The sequence below is a fragment of the Heliconius melpomene genome, chromosome 1, assembly GCF_056956725.1.
Source record: "Heliconius melpomene rosina isolate 202511_hmr_F chromosome 1, ASM5695672v1, whole genome shotgun sequence".
NCBI classification, from domain to species: Eukaryota; Metazoa; Arthropoda; class Insecta; order Lepidoptera; family Nymphalidae; genus Heliconius; species Heliconius melpomene.
In genome coordinates, this window is record NC_140389.1 from 14,709,034 (window position 1) to 14,724,398 (window position 15,365).

Sequence of the window (15,365 nt, forward strand, 5' to 3'; positions counted from 1 at the left end):
TATAATGAGAAAAAACCTAAATACATTAAATGTCGCTTTTCAATTTTTTGATTTCACTATAATCACCATGTTATTCTTCGTTTCGATGCATCGATGAGGTGTAAAACATCGATAATAATGAATGTTTTGTAAGATGGCAACGGTCGGTGCGTATTCTGCCTAACGTTCACTGATTTTGTACGAGGTTTTATAACTGGCCGTAAATTATACGTATATAGGCGTTTTGTTAGGACGACGGCGTGTTTCCATTTAAATTACTTTAATACGCGCCGATTTTATGTTGCATCTTAATAAGCCCGCTGAATCAATTTAGTTTGGATTTTGCAATATGACGTTTATTTTATCGATATTCGTTAACTATATTAGTTGACGTAAAATTTAATTCGATGTTGTCTCGCCTGATTTAATGATTGTTACTTTCTTAAAGTACATTTTGTATAGATAGTATTTTAGAAAATACATAGTAGAATTAGTAACGTGTTATACAAAGATTAAAAGGTATTGCTATTAAGCTGCATGAATTTATCCAACTTGGAGGATAAAACTGAAGTTGTGTAAAGATTATGAAATCGAACACGATATAGTCGAATATAAACAAACCCGACTTTAGAATAAAAATATTATTATTATGAGAAAGAAAAATATAATTGCAAATTTTTCAAAAGCCTTTAAGTAGTGTTTAATCTAGTATTTTCTGATACGACATGTAGATTGTAGAAAGAAGTAAACTTCAGGAATAGAAACTGAGGAAGACTACACTTAATGTCAGGTTGAACGGAGTCGAATAGAATCGAAGTAAATAGCCCAAGGGATACGCCAAGGTTCATCTGTAGCTGCAGAGCTTTTGTTGCTAACTCACTAGTAATTTAATTGATAATGTTACCGTAGACCTGTGTTGGCGATTGTACATGAAACATCAATTTCTCTTGAATTTTAATAGATAATTTTCATTACAATTCAATTTGATTTTATATTAGCTATAGCCACAAGCGATTCCAATAATAATGTTAATTAACTTAATTAAGAACAAGCAGTGGGAAATGTGTGCACTTTCCCAACGAAATAATTAAAAACAAAATAAAATCCGATATAAGGTACATTTGTTTAGCCCAAGGCGAACATATGTTACCCTATTTACCTTTCTAGATCCAATTAATAGTAAAATTATTATACATAAACATTTATGGTGCCATACATTGATTACGAAAACGAGCGGCCGACTGTTTGACGAGGGAATTATATTAGACAAAATTAATCGATTTCCTACAGACAACTATAAAATGTTATTATTTATTCAGTTTTCTACTAATAAAGCGTCTCTCTGTCCATTTTGAGTGAATTTATTGGTTTTGAAATTTAGTACTTTGTGATGGCTTTACTGTTGTGTGTACTTTATAATTTTTGATTGGTTTAAAATATATACATACTGTATAGACCTATATTACTTTGTTTTTCAGTAGAGAGAAAGTTCACTCTTATAGTTATATTTATGCAAGGGTACTTCCCAAATCTGGAGAGATGTACAGTATTAGAATTAGCGTCATAAAGACACAAACTCTTAAGAAGATTGTATACACTTGCAAATAAACAAAAAATAAAAAAATAATAAAGGGAATAAAAAATATTTTTAGTTTTGGTAGGCAGAGGGGAACCTAGAATTAAGACACTTCCTTTCCCAAATACTGTTATATATTTAAAATTCATTATAGCTAGTTGTAAAAGTCTCGTCATCGTTAATGGTAACATATGGGCGGGTTTGAGAAACGCTGACTTAATTGTTTCTTAACGTTTATACGTAGCCGAATTTCCTGTTCAAATTTCTTTTTATTTACTTTAAATATGTACTGTAAAAACTTTTATTAATTTATTGAAGACTGAAATTGATGTTATTAAAAGAATAGTAGTTTAAATTTTGAGTTCAATGGTCACTCAAGATTTCGAGAAAATTATGCTTAAAATTATTAATTCGGCTTCACTCCGTTCCCAAATTTCTGCCGATTTTTATGTTACGTTTGCCTCTGTCGTGAATCATGGGCACAAGTCTTATGCTTGTGCCCATGATTCACGACGCCAACGGGTAAAAATTTAAGCTCAAAAATTTTTTAAGTCAAGCCTTAAATTTTTTAAGTTAAGGTTAATACTAATTTCTTTTTGCTTACTGAGAAGAATTAAAAATAGAATTGAAAGGGTTACGTCCGACGAATGATTTTGTGCTTCACACCTATAATATTGTAAGCTTCTATTTATTTAATGTCCTTGTGATGTTCTTTCAAATAGTTTTATTTACTATACTTAGTATTGTTTATTTTATACTTTTCCATATATAGACGTTGCGTGTTGGTTACAAAGTCAGCTTATTTTTAGCTTACTGTAATACTCGTGTAGACACGTTCGTAAGCGTAGGTACCTATATACAAGTAGTTTATAGTAATTTATCATTTGTAGAACATTTCTAATAATTGCAGCCTTTAAACGTATTTAATAATTCATAATTAAAAGTTTTAATTATAAAAATGGAGTTATGGAATTTTCACCTTGCGTGTTATATTGTAATTGAGATATTTATATCAGTATGTAGATTTAACTTTGTAACTTTATATTATTACTGTCGCTGTGACGTCACTGACATCGGTTCAGTTGTTCGAGTGTTTCTTATTTATTACTGTTACGTCGTTTAGTTATTTTCACCTCTTTCCGTACGATTGATGAACCATGGCCTCTTTGATCAGCTGTAAATGGCTGCGCCGATTTGATGTTGAGATTTTTCTTACTTTTAATTTTTATCCAGATTTCGAGTGAACACAGAACTTGGCACCTATATGCCTTTCTTTATGAGCAACGCATTAATTTAACATTTAACTTGGCTCTTATTTCATATTTATGTTTTTGATATAATTATGATACACAAACCTTAGGTTTAAAAATACAAACTTGGTTTTCTAAGTAAATATTTGATTTATATATCTACTTATGTTTTTATAGAGAGTAAGCAGAGAGAATCTGGTGTGAATAACGTCCTCGCATTCCGCTCAAATTTTAGACATTGTATTGAGTCGCAGAACTCAACGCCGCATTTAATCGTATAATAAATTTTTATATTATGTATGAGTTTATCTAATTTTACAAAATATATTAACAGCCCGACTATCAACGCTAGTATAGGCATGGAGCTTATTAAAATGCTAATTCGCTTTGTTTATTGCTCAAAACATAACACATTTATATAATTAAAAAAAAAACAAACCGGCACGTTTGTTGAATCGTAACTTATCATTTACTGAAATATAATTCTTAAATAAATTAATTTATAATATATGTAGGTAGGTAGGTACACGGTAATGTCTTTTTTCTCTCTTCAGCTTCTCACTGTATCTCGTATGTAGCAGTGTAGGCAGAGAGTGTTAAGGCACTCCGTTCCTCTAATTTTCACTGGATTCTGGAGGCATTGTTAGTGGCGGAGCTCAATCCCGCACTTTGCTTTGACAATAGAGTGAAGAAAAAAAAATCATCTCCTCGAGTGGAAGCCCACAATCTGTTGCGCTTATAGCCCTTGCGCCACGACTGGCCTAATATATATATATAATATATAAGGAAAAATAAATATACTAGACACTTTGATTGAGATATCTTTTTGTCTAGTCAATTTTTTTTTAAAGAAGGAAGGTAAGATGATGAGTTATACTGTTTTTTTTAGTAAAAATAACATAATTTGTTCTATGAATAAGCGAAACTTTATTATATTAATACAGGCAAATATACAGCCACTTCCTGTGTTACAAACATAATTGGCTAAAAATCAGATTACATAAATTAAATAAATTATATTAGTACAGCAAAACAATCAAAAAGGAAAAAGTTTACATAACTTAATCTATTCAATTAAAAAACGCCTACAAATTCTAAATTAAATATAAACAAAAAAGATTAATCATAATCAACTATTATAACGAATCATCGTTTACTCTCAAATCCCGACCACGAATTCCGACCAAATTAAAACTAATTTATGTTGATTGAATTTATAATAGAAACTATCAACAACTTGGAACACTAAGTTTTTACTTCGAATTTGTTTGTGGATTTTTAGATTATTTTATTTAAAAGTAAAGCACTTAGATTGCACGTAAAATTAATATTTGGTAACGAGACAAAGCGCAGTGTTGAGTTTTGCCACTAAACACGCGATGTCTCAAAAACTCTGTACTAATTGGTGTTTAAATGGGAACGGACGCTCTTAAAACTAGGTTCCCAGATTCCCTCGGCCTGTAGCATGGTTGCTATGTGCGGAAAACAGCGTGAAAATAAAAAAAAATGATCATTTGGACCAACCCCTATTTTTGGTGTTAGAGAAACTTTATATCTGTAATTTAGCTAATTTTGATTATTTCAAATGTGGTTGGGTGGAGAGAGGAGCTAGGATAGTGAAGGCAAGCGTCATTGTGCATTGCAAAGCACTTAGATAGTACTACAGCGACCTAAGTACACTTCATCTACGACGCAGCAGGGACAGCACGGTAATTTAAGAGAATCCTAATCAGTGTTTTCTTATTAATTGCGAAATTGACATATATTTGTTAACCCCCGACCTAAGCAGAGGGTATGTGTGTCTCCAAATATCTGCCGGTGGCATCGTAGCCATGATTCAAGGTAATACTTTCAGCCGTTAGAAGATTTTCATTTTTTTTGTCGTAATTTTTTTTATTGGAAATTATTATGGACCTATACAGTTTCTACATGCTTCGTAATGAATTAAGATCATTCTATCATGTAAAATAATAAATACAATATATATAAAAAGAAACTCATTCATTTATTCGTGGAAAGGAAAAACATCGAAACGCGAATAATGCTAACCGATAACGTAATAACAAAACATTTATAATGCGATTCTATTTCAAATTCAGATTTACAAAACCAATCTTTAGTATAAAGTTATTAAGAACGATTATTGCGTGTAACTTGAGTACAAAATTTAGCTATATTTTTAAAGGAAAGGTTCACTAAGGCTTTCCATTAGTGGGCACGCGCCGGTTTCGATACACGAATGACATTTAAAGGTACACGACTCGCATCGTCGAAAATTGGAACGTCTCAGACAATATAAATGGCGTCTAGACTTTCAGACATCGTTGTTCAATACATCACAAGTATACTATAGATTTTTTTTTAATTTAAAATAAAGATTTTATTTATTATTATAGATATCTATCTATTAATGGATAGTAAATTCATAACTACTTTTTTAACAATATGAATAACTGATTGAAGTTACCAGTATAATTTTTGCTAAAATGTATATAAATATAAAAAAGAATATTAAATTCTTTACATTAAAAATTTAAAAAAGGAGAGTAGGAAAAGTAACTATAAACTACCTGCACAGAGCTAATCTACTACTGTGCATATAGTATCAGGTTTAAGCTTCCACTTGAGGTAGTAATATTCTATGCCTATGAATCGAAGAGAGAGTATTAAAATGAAAGAGTCCAGTAGTGGCGTAGGCGCACAAGTGTGACAGGTTACGGATTCGATTCCCACTCAAGGAAATGAAATATTTAATATTTTTGTTTCTTTTCCGGTGTAGAAGTAAAGCGGGGTGTTGAGTTCCGCCGGATTCAAACGGATAATAGGGAACTACTTGACACTAGGCTGCATCTGCCTACCCTATGGGATTGATCAATTCAATATCTTGTTACAAAAAACAAAGTTCTATCTAAAGTTCTATATCAATTTCTTCAAAGCTATATACGATGATGTCCCAAGAGGCACGTGCCTATAATAGATCAGAGCAGCCAATGACCGAGGCTCAAAGCAAACAGAGACTTGGTGTAATGGCTGAGGGCTGCGGTCGCGGAAGTCGCGTGCGCACTAACTCGCGCAATAACGACTGTAACAAGTAGATTACATCGATCTAGGAAGATTGGTAATAATTATTATTAATAATTTCTTAATTTGGCTGTATTTTATGTATATCTAAGAATATAATTAATACATTATTTAATTCTTAAGTATTGTATTCTAAGATCATCATGATAGGCCATTGTGGTGGACTGGGATACTGTGGAAATTGATGCTTGTAGCTGGATGGCAGCCACAAGCATTTGAAGGAGGGAATTATTTAAATTTCTTCACTATGGCTAAGGTATATTATTAGATATATTGCGCTTTACTCGATATAATTTCAAATAGGAACGAAAAGTGTAGTTTTTTTAATAGTTGTACAATATGTACTTTGTCCTGAACTCTTGAAAAATCACATTCAAGTTCTAATACAGTAGTTTTACTCGTCTTTACTTTCTTCCAAATAGTAATAAGGTATGGAATAATTAATACAAATAATATTAATAGACATCGAAACAGACATAGAAATAGACATCGGAACCGAGAGCACCGTTGGACTGTGGCAATAGAAAAAAACTCCTATCTTCTTCTCTAAATAAAGAAAATAGATAATATTAAAATACCTACAAACTTTTAATAATTTATAATACAAAAAAAATATATATTCCGGTCATCTGATTTCTAACATACCTCCATGACAACCGACAGGGCAGTGAGAGAACCGCAATCGGATATTCTGTTTGTCCATCCATCCGAGACAATTATGGCCAGAACTCGATTATTACAAGGAAAGTAAGCTGAAATTCGAAATACCCCTTTACATAATGCTTAAAAACAATATTAGAAGCAAAGCTAATTTCTATAACGATTTCCAATAACTTTTTATGATTATCACGTAATTACAAAAACTGCTCGCCTTTCTTCGAGAAAATATAAAAATTATAAGTGGATAAACTAAACTTAAACAACGATTTGATTTTTATTGCACTTTTTATTTATTGGTAAAATCTGAACGAAACGCGTAATTTGTTGCTTACTTTTTTCGAACTATTAAGCAATCTCAGCAATTTTTTTATTATTTTGCTGTTAATACCAATCCAAAAGCTTAAAGTTTATTTTAATTAACTTTTAATTCTTTGGTAAATATGTATTCTTTGAATAATTTTATTGAAATGGTAATTGATTTATTAATTACATGGAAATTGTTTCTCGAGTGCGAGAAAATCGTTACAGCCCTTTTTTGTCTTTAAGATTTCCACTTATATTATGAAGGCAATATGCAAAGGGTTTTTTTTGAGTTCCATTGAGAATTAATATTTTATTCCTTAACTTAAAAGGTATCTAACAAAATTTGTGGCTTATACTCAGGAATGGGCTCTTTTACATTATTTACAACTAAATCTCGATTTTCAAAGACTGATATCCTGCCGCAATCCCGTGATATTTCACAACAAGCAATTATCCCATTCTAATCTTAAAATATTGACTTACCAAAGCTAGTTTGTGGTGAGTCGAAATGGTCATTAGACTTTTGAGGTTTCTTTGTAGAAGCAATGTTGTATAATCACTGGTATTACGAGGCCTTCAGTTGAAATATTTAAGAATTTTAGTAAAATTTGCATTCAGTTTTTTGACGTTGCAATTATCTTATTTGGAATTGGCCTGACAGTTTAGTGGTTAGATAATGCTCACCTAAGGTCGTGGATATGTATTAGAGGTTTCTTAACAGGGTGTTTCTTAATTAGGTTTGTATAAGAATTTATTTTATGGCTTCTTTCTCTATAATATTTTTTTTATAAGTGCTTACTTAGTAAAAAAAACATAATTTATTAGGAAGAGAAGTCAGAACAACTTTTTGAAATCCGATTGACTTGTGTAAACCTATCTGATTTTTTGTTGAAGAAATGTTTATGTTTATATTTATGAAACCTATAAATATAAACATTTCTTCAACAAAAACTCAGCTTATAGTCGGCCAGTATATATATTCAGGCCAGTCGTGAGAGACACAAGCGTGCGACAGTAAACGCGATAGGATGTGGGTTCGATTCGCACTCAACGAAATGAAATATTTGATCATTTCATTTCTTCGCTCTTGTATCGACGCAATGTCTCCAGAACAAGAATTCGACTGGAAGGACTGGAAGGAGCGGAGTGCCTCAATACTAGGCTACCTCTGTTACATGCGGGATCAGCGTGAAGCTGGAAAAAAATGGCATGAACATTCCAGCTACCAACGCAGTGAATGAGTCGCTTCGGACCCTGTTACACTAATTACAAATTTAATATGCCTACTCAACCTCCTTGTTTCGCAAATCATCGTCGTTCATTAATCCATACATTGTACAGGTGATTGCACAATAACGTAATGTTAAATATAAATTAATAGGTATATTTAATAATTATTAATATCTAAAATAATAATTAATAATATATATTATAATAATAAGTATATACTATTGACGTTATTATGACGTATTTGGGAAATATTTGGATTCCAATTAGAATCAATTAATTGTTAATTATAATAAATAATTTTTCCCGGTAGTAATGCAATTATAAGCAAAATGTGGTTTTGGAGTTTGGCACAATGCTATTATATGAAATATCTATGACATGGCTAGGAATATGTAGTTTAACATATGTATTAAATATTGCTAAACTGCTTTTTCATTCTGTGTTTCTTCTGTGCTTCAAAGCTCGGCTGTTGTGTTCTTTCACTCAACACGGAATACCTGAAGAATTCGGCGGAAAACAGGGAAAACTGCCTTAATGAAGAATGGAGTGTCATTAGGTTCTCAACTTCTGTATGTTTCCCGTGATATGTGCGGGATACAGAGTGAAGCTTAATAATAATAAAAAAATAATATAATAGGTGAGATATTCTGTTCAACTAATATTCTATCTCTACGACCGTTCAGTAACTATTATTTAGTAGGTACATAGTAACAAAATGACACACACGGAAAATACACGATATTTTCAAGAAAAATAACCTTAAACCCAAAATTTCCCAATGAATAATTAAAACATTCAGCTTTAATTACATGCAATACGTAAGCCATATTAACCAATAATAATATAGAGTCACTTCTGTGAACAACATTCCCGTGGCCATGTAAATTGAATTAGGGGGCGGGTACGGCGCGTTGCGGTGACTGTGCGATGTGCGCAACTACGGTTATAAATTAGATACTAATTAATATATGAAACTGTATCTATTTATATGTATAGGAATATTTAAATGAACCTGAAGTATTCAGATTTTGTAAATTTTTAACCGACTTCTGTAAACGAAAGGTTCTCAATTCGATTGTATTTTTTATGTTTGTTTATATCAGAACTTTCGACTGGGTCTAGTTTGAGAATATCGGTCCGATTTTGATTATGCTTTTTTAATTTAAAAATTAGTGCCTCCCGTATGGTTCCATTTTTAAAATTTGGTCCAGTTCTAACAATGCTTTAGAGATTCATTTATCAGAAAATCATGTAAGTCTTAAATTTGCATTAAAGTTTATTTTATGAAGTCGGTTATTTTTGTCGGTTGAAGCGTATTGCAGTCTTGTTAAATGAGAGCTTGTCAAAGTTTTTTCTAAGGATGTAAATTCACATATGTCATTCAAAACATATAAGTATACCATACTATATTTAATTAATATTATACTAAAATATAATATATAATTTAGGATATTTTGTATATAAATTTCTTTAATAAGTAAGTGGTTGTTAGTTTATTAGACATTTTAGTCACGCTTAATGGGAGTCGTGATAAGATACATGGAGCTAATGGCAACATATAATATTTTTTTTAGATATAAGCTTTTTGTCGCATATGTTAAGTATAGTGTTAAGGTACTCTGTTCCAATTTTCCAGTTTTCTAATAAATATTTTTTTGCAATCACAGTTATACCTGCAAAATGAGATTAAAAATATAACTTTTTTAAAGTATTTTTTTTCTCTCTTACGCTTTTTCCCGCATATAGCGATCTAGATATATAACGTTTTTTTGTTATTAATAAGATATTAACTTATAATAATTTTATAATCGGCTAATTGACGACTTTATTATGATGAGTAAAAGAATATCTCAGGCTAAATATAACAAAAAATATATAGGATAAATAATTTTACCTAATTTATTTTATTTATTTATTTAGAACTGCAACTATTTTTACATGAAAAAAAGACAAAACCACATCATATCCAAAAGAAACCCACAAACAGACAGACGAAGTACCTAATGAATGCTAGCTGATAACTAATAACTAAGAGAGCCGTTCCTACCAGCTCGGCGCCACAGCGGTGTATTGAAACAAAGGGGCACTGATTGCGCGCGAGTGACTTGCTTTAAGCACCCTTACCGTGAAAAATCGAGCAGGTTCTATATCCATATCCACATTTTGAGAGCAAAGAGATGGAAATATAAAATTAAATAAATATTTCATTGATAAAAGTAAAATATTTTTCATAAATGGGGTTAATTATAGGGTAGGCGTAATCTGAAAATTATATAAGTACCTACTGTATAAGTATATATGTACAGTCTATTTGGTTGAACACGCTAATCTCAGGAACTACTGGCTTCAAATCAACAAAGTATTTGGGTATTGGATAATTAATTTATCGAGGTAGGCTTTATTCTATATACACAACTATTTAACAATTTTCATTTGACAACTGAGATGAATCTGCGGGTAAAGCCAAGTATAAATATATACAACTAATGGTTGTATTAACGGAACGGAAAACGGAGTGTATTAACACTAGGTTCCCTCTGCCTTCCCTACTGCGTGCGAGAATACAGTGCGAAGCTATAACATAATAAGTGAGGACTACGCTTAGGCCAGCTATAAAGAATCTGACTAAATTCTCATTATCATATTGCGAAATAAGGGAGGGGCGTGAATCATCATCATCTGATAATGATTATTTAATCTTAAACAGATTAAACAATGCTATTATTATTAAAATAAAATCTAAATACAAAAAAAGTATCCTACTCATTTTCTTATAATTTACAAGTCGGCATATCATTTACAAAGGTAATCTATTTATTAATAAGAGATTTGTGTCGATACTTACAAACATAGACAACACAACAGAAGGCAAGAGGCCTCTTTCCAGAGGCCGGCGTCTTTGAGCGGTGCTCGAGCTAAATAAACGATGACCGGGCGTTTTCTCTCAATAAGATTTCTGGTACATGCCTGGTTGAAGAAACTGTGTAAATATAATGTGGTGTTGCAATTGGAACGTGTTTGAGTGATAGCTAATAGTTTAATACTCATGCTAGTTACGAATTCGAATCCTGGTTATTGAATGCATGCAGGTAAAAAATGTAAAGTTCATTTATAGAATTGAAGTTAGACTGGAAATTACCGGTATGTATATAGCATTGTGATTATTGTATTAGAATTTTGTTTTTAGCTTGACATTGTAACCTGTATATAGAAGGGTAGGCAGATGGAGCCTGTGAATCTAATAGTGTTAAGACACTCCTTTCCTATTATAATTTTTTAGTTCTCCACTTACCGTCGAATTCTCGAGGCATTGTTGAGTAACGGAACTCAACGCATTATTATGATCCACAAGTGTAATTTAAATATATATTTTTTATGATATGTGAGATACAGCGGAAAGCTAAAAAAAATAAAATAAGATAAAATATAATCTTTTAAGTCAATTTACACAAGTTTCTGAATTGCTGTTTAAATGTAAAATTTGTAATTTTTTTTATAAAAATAAATATTGATTTAGTATGAAATTTACTACTTCATGTGACATACAACAATCGTTTAAAGCTTTTAATGTAAACGTTTCATTTTTGTATAATTAATGTACATTTCTGTCTTTAATCATCACTATTTCATGGTGGACCCTGGATGCACAGAGAACTTCATTAAAAAAATTGGGTGGATTCATTAAAAATCCTCATCAATTAATTATTAATTTTCGTAACATATGAGTATCTTGATAGGTGGAAAAATTTATCTTTGAATTTTAAAGCAGTCAGGTTTGACTCGAAGACTATCATTTCCAGACAGATATATTATCAACTAAATCCTTGGCGGCGTCAGTATTGATTATAGATTACTCTTTCATTGCTCTACATTGCCTATTATGTTCGCAAACGGGAAATTAGTCTGTACATAAATTTTCCATTCCTAATAGAAACTTGCCCCAATTAACTTCGTTGCAAAATATAATTATTTCCTTTATATAGATAGGCCTATGTTTTCATTTGCACTAAGTTATATTATCGTTTGTCACTTGAAATACAATCTGTCATGAGTTACCGTTATAGTTATTACATTGAAAATATTTTTAAAAAATTGCATGCAAATTTTGCATTGCAAAAATGTATTTTTGGAATTTTTGTCTATTCGTCTGTTTATGTGAACACGTATCACGTAAAAAGTACACAACAAATTTAAGAAACTTTTATACATAAAAATTATATGTAACTCAGAGACGGTTTTAGTTTTTATTTCATTGTAATCGCTTCACTCTATCAAAAGATATAAGTATTTAAGTTTTTAAGAAGTTCATATTTGAGATAGTAGAAATAGACACATGTAACGCTATCTATAGTCAACAAATGGTAGGTACTAAAGTATCTTGATAACGCATAAAACATACTGTTGAATTAAGCATTAATTTCGTCAAAAACATTCTAATACTTTAGTACAACATAAATCCTCGGGCGAAGCCGCGGGCACGCCGCTTGTTATTAATAAAATTGTAAATATATAAAATGTTTTGTTATTAAGAAGGTAATGTTTATTCCAGTTTTAAAATAAGTATTTTGCAAAGTATACGGAAAGTACGTATGATAGATGAATTAAGCGACAAAGCTTTGCCAGATATAAAAATAACTGAAAATATTACCAATATAATATAGAGAGAAATTTGCATCTACAGCCAGTGTTTTCAAACTAATCAAACTAACATATTCCAAAGCGATGAGGCGACGTTCAATTTTTGTAAATGATTATTCAACAGCCTAACTTCATGGTGGACATCAAAAAAACTGGTCGCACATCATCTTACAAGCACAATATTAAGAATCGTTATAAAAATCGAATTCTTCGACATTTCATTAGCCCTTTGAAGAGCGACTTTTTAGAGGGAACGCCATAAATCCTCACATTTTCTATAAGCTCCACTCTTTTTGTCTCTGATAATGAGTACATTACCATACAAATAGAATCGGTGGCTTCGTTACGAATGGAAATGGCATTGAAAGTATCAAAATTGTGTAAGCATTTCGTTTTTCTTTACAATTTATCAGATGTAGAGTTCTGTGATAGAGCCAAAGTTTGGAACTTAGTTATAATTGAGGCAGGCGCCCCGCTGGCTTCGTTCCTTTGTGCCCACCGGCGCCAATCGTATACCAACTGCAATTTATATATGAATGTTTTATACTTCACAAATATTGGTCCATGGAGATTACATGCGTGTTGCTCTTGATTTGTTCATTACCGGTAGGAAATTAGTTAGTGCCTTCGAATAATAGAACGAGCGAATTAACATCCGTAAATCACAGTTGTAATGTGAATTTTATTACTAGTAGTAGTAATTAATGGATTATTAATTTTCATATATATATTGCAAAATAAAATATAATATTATAAGAAACAAAAGCATAGGGCAATAGTTAAGCAACCATTTTATTATTTGTAAGGATTTTTTTATTACAACTGTATATTAGATTTGTACTTGCTACCATTGCCTTATAGAAAGGAGCAAAATGCAGCACCAAGGCGCCCTCCCATATATGTATATTAAATTTTAGATATATTATCTCAGGCATCAAAAAGAACATAATATGTAAAGTACGTAAGCCATATTGGGTGGCATAAGTCAATGACACACTTAGTCTCTGACTGGCCACTATTATTTTTAATTTGATATTGATTTATGATATATAATGTATAGAATGATATATATATATATATATATACATACAAACTATAGACATCGGGAATTGGCCACAAAGAAATCCACAAATACCTACTGGCGTTAGCACTTAAGTAACTTATAATATAATATACATTGAAATTTTGTTAGTAGTTCCATAAATCTATTTAAAATAAAATAAAATTTGAATAATAAAACAATATGTTACATTAAACAACGTTAAACACACATCATCGGTACACTTCGAAGTGTAAAATCAGCATGAAGTATTGAATAAATTCCATTTGTATCTCCAGCTTAGAGCCGATAATATGGAAAACGACTACTGACGCATAGTCTACTATTTAAAGTAATAAATAAGGTTATGTCCAGTCGTGGCGTAGAGGAACAAGCTTGTTAAGCGCGACAGGTTCTGGGTTCGATTTGCACTCGAGGAAATATAATATTTTATTCATCACTTCTTCGCTCTGGTGTCGAGGTAAAGCGCAACAAGAAGCAGTGCCTCAAGAATTCGGAAATGGAGAACGGAGAGTCTTGCGGGATACAGCTTGAATGTAATGTAATAGAAGACAAAATTACTTAATGATAATGTATAAAGGTAAAAAAATAAAATTAGTACCTCTATTCAATAAAATTATATATTAAATTATAAATTTTCAATTTCTAGTAAGCATAACCTCGTCCTTAATTCATCAAATTTGTATTCAACATTTTAAATTTACATACAAACAAATCTTTATAAGAAACGGCTTACCTTAAACGTAGGTACAACTGCCTTTTCCTTCCTAATGTTTACTCATTTACAATTCGAGTCAAACTTAATGAATGATTAATTGTAACCCTACAAACTAAAATGTATTTAAATATTAAAGCTTAAGAAATAAGTCTCCTGTCATCAGCAGATGGCTCAACAGATGGATGGGTCATCATAAATAACACCCTAAAAGGATTTCGCTTTTTGTCAGACCAGCTCGTTTTTGACTTTAAATATCATCATAACATTATACTTGTTAAATATGTCTAAGCTTTGATGAAGCGATTAATTAATAATTTCATTATCTTGCCTGATTTAGAAATGTATCTTTTTACTACCGTTGTTCAATATCTAAAACGTAGATTATTTTTCAGTTTCATATTTTATCTCGCAGAAAGCAGAGTAGGCAGAGAGATCCTGGTGTCAAAACACTCACTTCTCCGCATTCGGCATGAAAAGGCGAAATAAGAATGGCAAAATTCGAAGCAAATGAAAATTCTATTAAAAAATATAGACCACAAGGCGTATTTTTGTAGAATTTTTTATTTACTAGAACAGTTCCTTTCAGAAAACTACAAAAAGTTAAATTATAGTTACATTTATAATAAATTCACATGTTTATATCGGGTGAAGTTATAAAATGTAAAATCCAATCCTTTATCGCCTCTATACCATATTAGGTGTGGTTAAACTACTTAACATGCGCGCGCGCAGCTTCCTGCTGTTCCAGCGTAGACTAGATATTTTAGTCCATGCACCGATAGTAACGTTCCAATTAAAATTTCCATTAATAGTTTGACATGATATTGCAAGCGTTCTTTAATTTATTATAAGTGTTTATTTTTAATTATA